We start from the raw sequence: 12,296 nt of genomic DNA on the forward strand, positions 1-12,296 counted from the left end.
AAAGGGAATGAGCTGAGGGGTGGCCTTTTTTGGTGAGATGTCAGAATAGGAAATATAATTTGCAGGTAAACCAGGTGGGAGAGGTAGCATAGTGTAATGGTTGAGCATGGATTATAGAGACAGACTACTTAATCTTGATTACCAGCCTTCCCATTCACAAACCCTGTGACCGTGAATTAGTTAATCTCTCTGTGTCTCTGTTATCTGTAAAATGAAGATAATAACAGTTCCGACTTTATAGAATTGTTGTGAAGATTAATGAACTTAGGGGTTTTCAACACTGTTGCTATTGATGTTGTTATCAGGAAATTACTGATTTGCTAAGAGGGGTTGTCCTCAGCATCACAGAATGTTTAGCATCATCTCCGACTTCTACCCACTAGATGGAGCAGCAACATCCCCTCTCAAATTATGTCCAGAAGGTGCCCCTGGTTGGGAACCACTAAATTGCCATTCCGAGAGTAGTACTTAGCATGCAAGAAATGCTGTGTAGATATTTGTCAAGTAAAACTACTAATAAACTAATAGCAACATGTCAAAAGTAACCAACAGTGATAAAAGGTGTAAATATGGACTAGATATAAGCGATCAATAAAAGAAAATGAGTCATTGGTCCTCCTCAGTTTATAAATTCTATCCTTAACAAATCATTAAAGCATAATGTTTTAGAAATTATATCCTAGGGCTCAATCTCTGAAACTTGCGACCCTTGCCAGCACTGAAACTTCCCTTCTAGCCACCAACAGCCTTTGATTCCTTATACTATGCTGTCTCATCTCACAGAGTTGTTCACCTACTATATCATCCACCTCGCTTCTGTAAATGCCCCATTCTCTCCCACACGTTGAACTCTGTAGAATCTTACTTTTTGAATAAGTTGCCCTTCCTTTTATACGTGGAGTTACTTTATTCCACTCTCTAGAAGTAGAATCTCCAAATCTAATGAATGCCACAGGATTAAAGATAACCAAAATGGTAGAATGGGTCCAGGGTGGAACGCAGTGACTTGAAAAGGCATGCGCGTCCGAAGGGAATGCTACGGAACTCTAGCAGCTGGGCAGTATGGGGGATGTGGACCCAGTTTTCCCAAACCCAAGCGTTCTCCCTTAAACCTAGTGAAGCTGTGGGACACAACTTGACAGGGCTTCAAGTGAGGAACTGTGATTGTCCAGCATTCTTTTTTAATTGAATTTTCAGATGATTGTAGACTTGATACCACCGTGCTTTTGAAAGTTTGAAGCACTCATGTGGAGCATTTCGAGTAAATATGCAAAGGTAATTCTAGAACTGGTTTCCATATGCCCATGTAGTGTCGCATTCCTAAGAAAATAACTTAGTAGTAATTGGGATTTAAATAATCTTGAAACCTAGAACTCAGCGAGTCCAGGATATTGACATGCATACACATATTGCTTGCTTTGGTTAATCATTTTTTTTAACCAATATTTTAACTTTGAATATTCAGGAAAGAATCCTGGTTTACAATGTGCATTAAATCACATTATAACATTTTAAATAATAAAGACATAGCTCGCATAGCATTTTTTCACTAGATGGAACTTCATTAATTTTGAATAGTTTAATAATAACTGATTGTGCCAAACTGATTGTTAAATAAAGCCAAAATAAGCCATTTAATTATACTATGGCTGGTTAGGCTTTGTCATCTATGCAAGATCTCAGTCAGTAACTCCAGCCAGACATTCTCTCATTGCCACCAAGCAATTTCATAACCTTGTTATTATCATATCCCTCACATCTCCATCTCAAAGGGAGAATAAGACCACCTCTACTTTTTTCAATAGCATTTGTTGAGCATATATTAGATGCCAAATATCATACTAAACACTTCATGAATATTTTCATATTTAAATTTCAGAAAAACCTGTGAGATAAGCATTATCTCATAATTTTACAAGTTAGAAAACTTAAGTTCAAAGAGGAGAATCCAAATTTAAAGACATAAAAGTCAATCTAGCCAAATTTACCTAATGTCGCTAATTTAAGAAAGAGACGGATTGGATGTTGAAATTAGAACCATGTTACATTTACATTTAAACCTAACTAAAATGTATGGAGTTCTCATTCCGCAACTGTCTTTCTGTGGTTTAAGATTTAGTAGAGATTAATTCTATTATTTCTTTAGATAGGTAACTGAAACCAGGGGATATAACCGGAAATTGCTTTCAGGATTCTGGCACAGGCTAGATTAGAAACACTTGAAGAAACAATTTCTTCTGGAGGCTAAAGGTAAAATTTAGAAAATAGAGGCAAATATAGCTACAGATGTAACTAAGGGAGTAAACGGAAGAATATCTAGAAACAGAACTATGTGTAGTAGATTTAGAGGCGAAAAATAATATAGAGACAACAGAAACCAGGGAATGCTTAAAGTTTATGATTTTGTAAATTGATGGCCCTTTGTGAAGGTTTCTACTGGATCCTATTTTAAACTTTATTAACCTCCCTCTGGTAATATGCTATTGCCCATGGAACTGAGCCCATTGGAACAAGAGAAAATGACACAGTCACTTCTATTCATCTCAATAATATGGTAACTTTCAAACCTAATTATGAACACCTAAATGTCAGCTCTGCTAAACATTTCTCTTCTGATTATTGTAATCACTATTAATAAGTTCATTTGGTACAAAGAAAAGGAAGAGAAAATGCCTTGTAAGGCCCTGATATTCTATGGGAGAAATGACATGTAAATCTTTGTGAATATTTACAAGTTTAGTTTGACTAATTGAGATCCTTCACATTTTGTAATTGGGTTAAAATATACTCTTTTAAGTGAAATACTTGGCATTCTGTATCCTCTTAGTTTTTGAAAAAAAAATTGTGAAGGCAATTTGAATTAATGATTCAGTACATTATAAATAACTCTCCTTATAAGTATATTTGGTTTTAAAATTTGAGTTCTTGATTCATGGAGTATATCAATAAGAAATATTTTATGATTCCCTGTGATTCAAGTATATCCCAGTGCATAATTTTGTTGGAGATTCAACCAACAATATTGCTAAATGATTTTTAGGTCTTAATACATTTTGTCACTGATCTAGGTTGGGGGAGGCAGAGAAACTGAGACTTATAACTCTGCCTCTGTAGCTTATCAAAGAAACAATAGATGAAACTGATTGACTAAGGGCCTGGGGCCAAAGGGAATGACAGGAAATTAAAAACAGAAAGGAGGTAGAGGAAACTAGTATGGATAGAGAATATGGTGAGGTTATAGGAGATATATGATGCTAACTCCACCCCCAAAAGGTTTATATTCCAGTAGTATTGAAAAGCACATTTATTGTCAATTAAGAAAATGAAGTATTAAAAATATGTCAGCTACCCATAAATTAAGCCCTTGTATTATGATTTGTTTATCTGTCTACCCCTCTCTATTAGATGGTGGGCAGAGACAATGTCTTCATCCTTGTATCTTAACTGTTTAATCACCTCTAAGTGCTTAATATACATTAGTTTAATGAATGAATAAATTTGACCATATGTCTTCCACCTTTTTTGTAGAGGGGTGAAAAAATATCGGCAAATGCCTTCCCAAACTATAGACCAACCATTATCCTCACAGCCCATACTAAAGACAGACTCCTTTCAATGTTCCAACCCTTAGTTTTCTGAAGAAGCCTTTGGAAGACAACTGAGGAAAAAAAAAATCTTTCATTGGAGGACAAGATTATGAAAGAATGAGTGAGGAGTACTATGTTTTAGACCAGGTTAGATAGTATATCTAAGAGTGGGATCTGAGAAATATGCACTTCTGCATGGATTCTGCTGTAGAATAATGCAATATGTTAATCTTTGTTCATTTGACTGGGCCTTCCATACAGAGATCCTTGCATCTAACATCTTGTCTCTTTGTGATTCCTATAAGTAGTTTTCAACACTAACGCAAAATATAAATGCAAGTCATATATGTTTACAAGGGTATGAGTGGGTCTTCAAAATCCAAAATGTATACAAAAATCACAGTTGGGACAAACTGAGATCAATAATTAAATTAATAGCAGAATATATTAAATTTGATCATGGCACATTATAAAAAAAGAAAAAGTAAGAGAGAGGATTGCTCTGGCCTCAGAACTAGTTGAGAGTGAAGAGAAACCAGGCAGAGTTCCTTAAATCATGGGCTGCTTTGGTGGGATTTCTTTTGAAGGCCTTTGACTATAGCCACAGATGTACCTTCCTGAATATTAAAAAGGAATCCGTTTCCCATGGCCAAATTGAAATGATCTCTGGCACCCTCTATCTAGCAGTATCAAAGGGAGGCAGATGAGATTTGTCTCCCTTAATAAAGGTGAACCAAAGCACTGCCCAAAGGCACATGAGATCATTGACATATGGAAACAGCATCAGAGTCCCTATACAAACACTAAACTTTGAGAAATGTAACATATGAGACTAAACTTAAAGTTTATTATAAATTTCTTCCATGCTCACCAATTTATTTTCATTAAGCTTCCTCTCAATTTCATGTAGAGGGGGGAAAATTAGTAGGTCGAATGCAGTGCCAGTATAGAATCCAGCTTTTGGACAAATAAAAGGTTTATAGAGAGGCAAGTTTTTAACCTTTTAGAAATAAAGTAGCCTATACCTTCCAAATATATTCCTTACATCTGGCTTCCTAAATACCACCACTAATATACATTTTTTTGCATGGATAAATAAATCTTCCAATGGGTGAGCCCTAGAGAACTAAAGAAGGTTAAATAATAAGATGGCTACTCAAAAAAAAAAAAGGATCTCGAGATATAGTCACTGCAGGAATGAAGTGATATAGGATACAGCACACCTGAGCCAGCACCCCCAGGATTCTTAGGCACCTGTTCTGTGAAATCATGGAGTAGGAAGGCTCTGAAAAGGGAGAGTTCCCTGCAAAGATAAAAGAAATGTAACACAATGAAGAGAGGAAGATAGTACAAAAAGTAATAGAAACTGAACAAACAAGAAAAAGATGACAGCTAATCTTTCCTGATTTTTCGGTTATGAACCTGACACTACACCAGTTACTTTTCATATGCTATTCCATGATATAATAATAACTGAAATCACCATTAGTGGAGAATTTACTGTGCCCAAAGCACTTAGCTGATAGCTTTACATGTCTTATCTCACTGAATCCTCTCAACAGCTCTCTTGGATATGAAGAAACAATTGAGAGAGTGAAGTTCCTGGTCCAAGGCAATGTAAGAAGTAAATGATGCAGGCAGGGTTTGCTCTCAGGTCTCTGGTACCAAAGTAAATGGTATTTCTGCCCAGTGTCTTCCTATGTGGCCAAGAGGCAAAGTCTCATGTAAGAGATAAACCTCGAAAAGAATAGAAGCCATCAAACACTCATTATCAATTCTTTAAAACAAACAAGTTGTACATCAGCATAGATAGCATTATCTTACGGTTTTCTACGGCAAGTGGCAGTGACCTGTGTCTATGCCTATTTTATCTAGCAGGTGAACTCCAACTCTCCCAATCAATCACAATCCTGGTTTGTTTCCTGAAGGGCTTCAGCTTTGAATGGACTCTAGAACACTTGTGTTGGACACACTCCGATTTAGCACATTTGCTCTCACCCACTCCACTTGATACCCACAGCATGCATTTGCGAGATGTCTGGCCAGGTTTAGGGGTACGACTTGTGAATCTAGAATAGGTTTGTTTTTCATTCTGAGTCAGCTTTCCTGGTTTCTATGGGGAAAGAGCTCATGCTTTTGGCCTTATTAGCTCCACACCAACTGAGCTTACTGACCCAGATAAATATTGTCTGTCCGACATGTGCTTTAGAATAATAAATATGCAAAACTGAGACTCCGTTCTCAATTATTGGTATTTGTTCAGAGAATCAAAGACGAGCATGACCCCCAACACCACATAGCCCCATACTTCCCCAAAATGCCATTCCTATTTGCCTTTGCCTATACTGTATGCTTTATTTTCTATGGTTTTAAGATTCTAATAATCCTTTGGTGAAGCTAAGGTTAAAATTAGTTTGCATTTTCTGCCCACACAGCAACTGATGGCAGGGAATTTATCCTGGGAGTATGCTGCTTGCACAGTGAGAGAAACTGGCTCAGAAAGTGCCAGAGGTAATCTGGGAAGTGGAAAATGTCCATGATGATAATTGAAAGACAACGATAGATCACTGTGATTACAAAATAATCCTCTTCCTGTCCAAACACAGATGGGGAAGAAATAAAAGACAGGAGTTCACACCATACAGAAAAAAAGGAGCAAGAGAGCATTACATAAATATGCTGATGCTTTGGTAGCAAAAGGGAGTAACCTCTCAGTGAGAATGGCATGAGGCCCATCTTCTTAAAAAAAAAAAGTCCCACTACTGTTATATACTTATTTTTAGTCTAGCTTATTCATCCTAGAGTATAAAAACAATGTAATTTTTCTTCTTGCATTATGAGACTTATACTCATAAGAATTTGTAACTTAAGAAAAGTTAGAATGCTTCTAATTAACTTGCTTTGTTCATCATTCAAAGCACTTGGCTGTCAAAGCCTTACTTTTGACTGATAATTGAAACCACTGAAGTTACAGGAATAATTCAGAGAATTAAAAATGTAAAGAATGCCACCAAAAGTGATTTGCTTCCATTAGAATGTTTTTGTATATGACCTGGATAAGCATTGAAAACCATATGTTTGTATCTAGGTAATTTCATAATACTTTTTCTTTATAGAAGAAATGCATTTGTTGTTGTTGTTGTTGTTGTTAAGAAATGAGTGATATGAAAGCTAAAATTAGTGTTTTTAAGCTCAGAGTGCTAAAATGCAGTAACAAAATTATGAAAAGAGTAAGTCACCAGAAATTTCAGAACTGCTCAAGGTGTGAGACTGCATGGGGCCTAATCACCATAAACTAAAATGCATTTTAATAGTCATTTTTCATTTAATGTTAATTCTGGTGTAGTGAAAGTTTAGCAGGTAGGAGACTACAAGGTATGCTTCTATGACTCCTGTATTGCTAATCATAAAGCAGCTAGTAAACAAATAGGTGAGAACAAAGGTTCTTTATCTTGGCAAGTTTATGTGAAACTAACTCAAACTAATGTACTATAGCCCACTCCTACAGAGACCTAAAAGGTTTTGAAATATTGAACACAGCATTTTTCCCCTTAGGACACTATGCCCTTGTTAGTTAATAGTAACTTAACCAGCAAGTTTATGTGCTTCCCTGAATGTCTTTCCTTTTTTTAGGCTGATAGGTTTATAAAGAGCTATCTCTGCATATTTGGTGGCCAGGGGCAATATTCGTTCCTTTGTGACTGGAGAGGAAACCTTTAAGGATAATCTGATAATGACTTGCAAGGAACTCTAAGACAAGAGGTGGTGTTATCTTCCTTTCATTCTGGTGACCTCTTTCATAGGATTGTCACATTTTTCCAGAGTTCTCTGGAAAGACTATGGTTGGTTATTGGGCAGTGCTCAGACTTAAAAGTCTAAGCTAAGCCATGTTAGTTTGTTAGTTCCTGAACTAAAAAGGATAGAGTCGGATGTCTATTTTTTTTTCACCATAGAAGCCAAAGAACAGCTTCTACCTATGTGTGCAGGTGATCGAGTGAATGAAACACCCACTTCTAGCCATCTGCTGAAAATGCAGTAGATCTGTGCTCCACACGCCAACGGTTTGAGAAAGCATATAGGTGAGGAGAGTGAGAAGGTAGCCCATCATGAGCAAGCAAACTGTATTCTCCCAGTAATCCTTAGCTTCCAGGGCCACTTCGTGGTACAGATGTTGAGTGTTGGTATTGTGGAGGAGTATGGAAAAAATAATTTACCCCAGGTCCTAAATGCAAATATTCCTGTAGCCTGCTGAGGAGGTCTGTCCTTTTATCCCAGGGGCAGGATATGTCTGACAATATCAGCAGGTGAGAGCTCAAAGTTATTAATAAGTTGATGTTTAAATAATTAGTAGTTTAATAGTTTGAAGGGTAGTTTCAGAGTCTAATATATATATCAATAGGATTGAATTTGGCTCTTACAAAAAGCCTGATGAACAGCAGGATGAATAAAATTGGAGATCATAGTTCTTATGGCACAAAAAGTTCAGTTGTAGGCATTTCAGAACTGGTTTGATTGCTCCAAAATTTATCAATGACCTGGGCTCCTTCTAACTTTCTTTTATCTTTTTGTTTGCCAGATGGCTATTTGAGCTTATCGGACCTCATGTTTGTGCCCCACTAGAGAGAAGGAGGACAGATAAAGGGTAAAGGATAAAGGGTGGGAGACTTCTTGTGAAGCTTTGCCTTTTTATTTGAGAAGAAACCCCTCCTTAAGGACTTGTGCTTACACCTTGATCAAGATAATGTCACAGAATTAAGTCACTTCTAATGGGAAGGGAAGCTGACAAGTGAACTATTTAGCTAATGTCTCTCATATTTATCATAAAGGAAGATGAAGGATTAGAGATTACATGGTTGTCAAATGACCTAACCACAAAGTATAAAGAGTGGAAGGCCAAACTGAAGATATTAAATACAGAACATCAGGGGCAACCTATATGTAACTCATAAGATGACCAAGTAAGACAAAATAAGAACTGATTAACCCCAAGAAGACCTCATGATCTTAGTTCTTGTGAAGCAGACATTTCATAACATGTACATATTGTTCTTTGAATGGGTTAATAATCAGCAGCAGTATGCTATGAAGGTGACCTAAGATCTATTTTCCTTTTTCCTTTTTTTAAATAGATACATTCTCCCCTCCCTAAATTATTTCTGCTTGTTCATCCTCTGTTGTTCTCATAATCAAACATGCCATTCTAAATACATAACATCATACCTTGAGTTCTCCATAAAGCACTACAAAATTTCTAAGGCAATAAAAGTTCCTATGTGAACAAGCTTCACATACAGTGCTTATAGATAAGTAAGTTTTGTCTGGAAATCTAAAATCGCATCATTGGTCCAGGTACTGAAAAGCTCAGACTGCATTACATTTGCAAGAGCATAAGTATATCTCATCACAGAGCTGAATACAGAAATGCAAAGTACAGTAAGAGAGGGTAGACTGGCAGATGCTGGCAATTAAGTGGGCATATTCACTAGAGCAAAGCAAGCACCATGCTGTATGTGGGAAGTGACAAATTCAGTTACAGGCAATTTGAAGAATCCAGTCCAGCATTCCATAGAGCAGTTGTTCTCGAAGTGTGGGTCCTGGGCAAATAGGATCAGCAACTCCTGGGTATTGTTAGAAATGCAAACTTAGTCCTATGTCTTAGAGTAGGAGTTTAAAGAACTCTAGATTCAACAGCAATTTAGCGAAAGCTAAGTGATTTGTCATCTCTGACATAAGCAGATGATAAAAGGAACTTGGAAAAAATTTTCAGACTTGGTGTCAGGGACAAAGCTAAAGCTAATTATTCTATGATAAAGGAATGTTAGAAAGGAACTACTATCAATGGTGACTTAAAGCCATCTATTTCCCATAGCCATGGGATAAAAATCTCATTTCCCCTAAGGCAATCCAGCTGGGTAGATTTTTTTAGAAAACTAAACCAACTAAATCAGAATATCCAGGGAGGATCCCAGGCTTTGGTAACTATAAGAAGCTCTCCAAAAGGTTTTAACGTGCTGCGAAGGTTGAAAACTACTGTCCTAGGACTCTCTAAGTAAGAATCAATAACTTAAGTTTGGGGCATAAAAGATCTATGGAGACAGGGCATTGAGACCTAATTGACTACAGTTTTCTCATCTGTAAATTGGAGCGAATAATAGTACTTACCTGATACATGCCAGAGATATAGAGAACACTTAGAAGAGTATCTAACATAAAATGCATACTTAATAAATATTTATTTGTACATCCTTCTCATGATTGTATAAGCTCCATAAGAATGGGGACTGTTTGAGACACTGTCCCTAATTCCAACTTCATTATAAAGCATATGGTCAATAAAGAATAAATATTTGTAATAAACATAGCTATTTCAACTTCCGGGATTAAAAATGAAAGTTAAGTGTATTCCCAACCTTTCATTATCACAGAGAGGGAGTTAAGATAGCTGAACTCAAGTTCATAAAGCATGCTTTTCCTGCTTTTTAAAAAATTTTTGTCTTTAACTGCACAGACAGCACGCTAGCCACTAGCCTCATGTGGCTATTAAGTGCTTAAAATGTGGTTGGTATATATGGAAATGTGCTGAACTCTAAAATATGCAAAGGATTTTGGAGGCAAAACATCTGATTAATATTTTTTAAATTGATTATATTTTAAATGGCAATACTTTAAACATTGTATTAGTCTACATTATTAAAATTATTTTTTCCTGTTTATTTTTCTTTTTAAAAATGTAGTACTAAACACATTTTAAATTGCATATGTGGCTTGCACTTTTGGCTTCTCTTGTATGTCTGTCGGACAATACTGTAAGATTTGTTTTTTTCTGATGACTGTGACACAGGGAACAATTACTAGGAAGGCAATAAAATCAGCAAGGCCCTGATATTTTGACTTAGAGTGCCCCAGTTTTAACCATTAGCCAATTATAAGTAAAGTACATGCAAAGGTATAAAAACACCAAACTGAAGAGGGAGGTTTTATAAAGAAAGTCACCTAATCTTAGCATACCCCTTACTTTGAAAATAGTTTTCATCTGACCTAAGTTTGGTGCCTACATATCTATGTATGTGCTATCCATCCCAGGCCTTTGGCAAGGAATTATTGACTGCATGTTGTTTCTCTGAAACATCTACATCAACACTGTTACTTTAACAGCTGTGTTTCTTCATCTGTTTATAACCATGGTAATATTCTTTATGAAATTTGCTTTTCACTATCTAAAGATTTTTACTAAATGAAACTTTGCCAGTACATTAGATGTATTGATATATTATCAACAAAACTTCTCCCTTCTGCCTAAGACTTAAAGTGCCAGGAACTTTTTGAATTGGATCACTGATAAAGATGTGTGTGTGTGTGTGTGTGTGTGTGTGTGTGTGTGTGTGTGTGTGGTGCATGCACACGTGCACCTTGTATACTGTACGGAAAAATAAAAAATAATATAATTATTATCTGATTCATTATTTCCTCAAAATCCTTATCATTAAAGATTGTAGAATTTTAAATTAGTATTAAATTAATTGAGCAAAGAAACTTATCACATGCTTTTAAAGTCACAGTATGTTAGACATTGATAAAAATAAAAGTTTAAAAATTACTATGGAAAGGAGAACCTATTTCTTTCCCCCATTTCTACTTTTTAGGTAATAGAAAATGAAACAAAGGGTTAATAATCTAATGCTCAGTAATGGCAAGGAGAGGCAACATATCATTATCCATCTGCAATGGAATTATCATTCAGGAAGACTTCCATAATGAGGCATATATCCATTTCTCTGTTCATTCTATTCATGGACAAGAAGGCTTATGCATTCTTAACTACTTGAAACTTGCTGTCAAAGATCTTTTTAGATTAAGAAAAAAAACTGATGTGCTTTGAAATACAAGTGATGAATTTTAGAAAAAATTTTTTTTTTGCTTAAAAGCAAAATAGAAATCTATGTTTTTTAGGTAAAAAGTAAAATGAGATAACTTTATGGCCTTATATCCCGCACCATACACTATTGGTTAATCTATTCTTGAATTGGCTCTACTTCCTCGTTGCATACTATTTTAGTCATATATTATTGACCATTCCTTCTCTGTTTCTCCTAGAAAATTTGGACTCTATGCCAAAATTAAAATGCTTCATAATCATTTGACATGACCACAGTATGGAGGAGTGTGAAATCAGAATCCAGGTGAGAAATAATGAGAGCATAAACTTAGGATGCTGCGGGTGACACAGAGGAAAGGGAAAGATTCTATACATATTAAAAAAATATAACTGTTTCATATTTCTAGTAGTATGGCAGACTGGATGCTCTATAAAACCCTATTGAAAAAAATTAATAATCTGGACTAAAGTTTTAAAAATCTAAGATTAAATTTTAGTATACAAATGAGGTAGCAAAAAAAGTCAGACTCAACAGAGGTCAAAAAATGAAGTGAAAGCAGGCACTCTGGGAGTTAAGCCAGTGCCTAAGCCACTCCAATGATACTGCCAGACCCTAGAGACCTTGAATTTTAGTTTTAATGCCTGTAGCATGTGTGAGAGAAACAATATATATACTGGAACCTGAAAAAATGTGAAGTCTAATAGAACTCCCTGACGAAAAGCTGGGGCCCAAAAAAGCTGTACGCTCAGTGTCAGAGTGCCCAGCAGAAAACACACAATATTAGGAAATAATTAAGTTCATTTTTAGAGATGCAACAAAAACTTAAAGGATC

This window comes from Pteropus medius, unplaced genomic scaffold (assembly GCF_902729225.1).
Source record: "Pteropus medius unplaced genomic scaffold, Ma_sr-lr_union100, whole genome shotgun sequence".
NCBI classification, from domain to species: Eukaryota; Metazoa; Chordata; class Mammalia; order Chiroptera; family Pteropodidae; genus Pteropus; species Pteropus medius.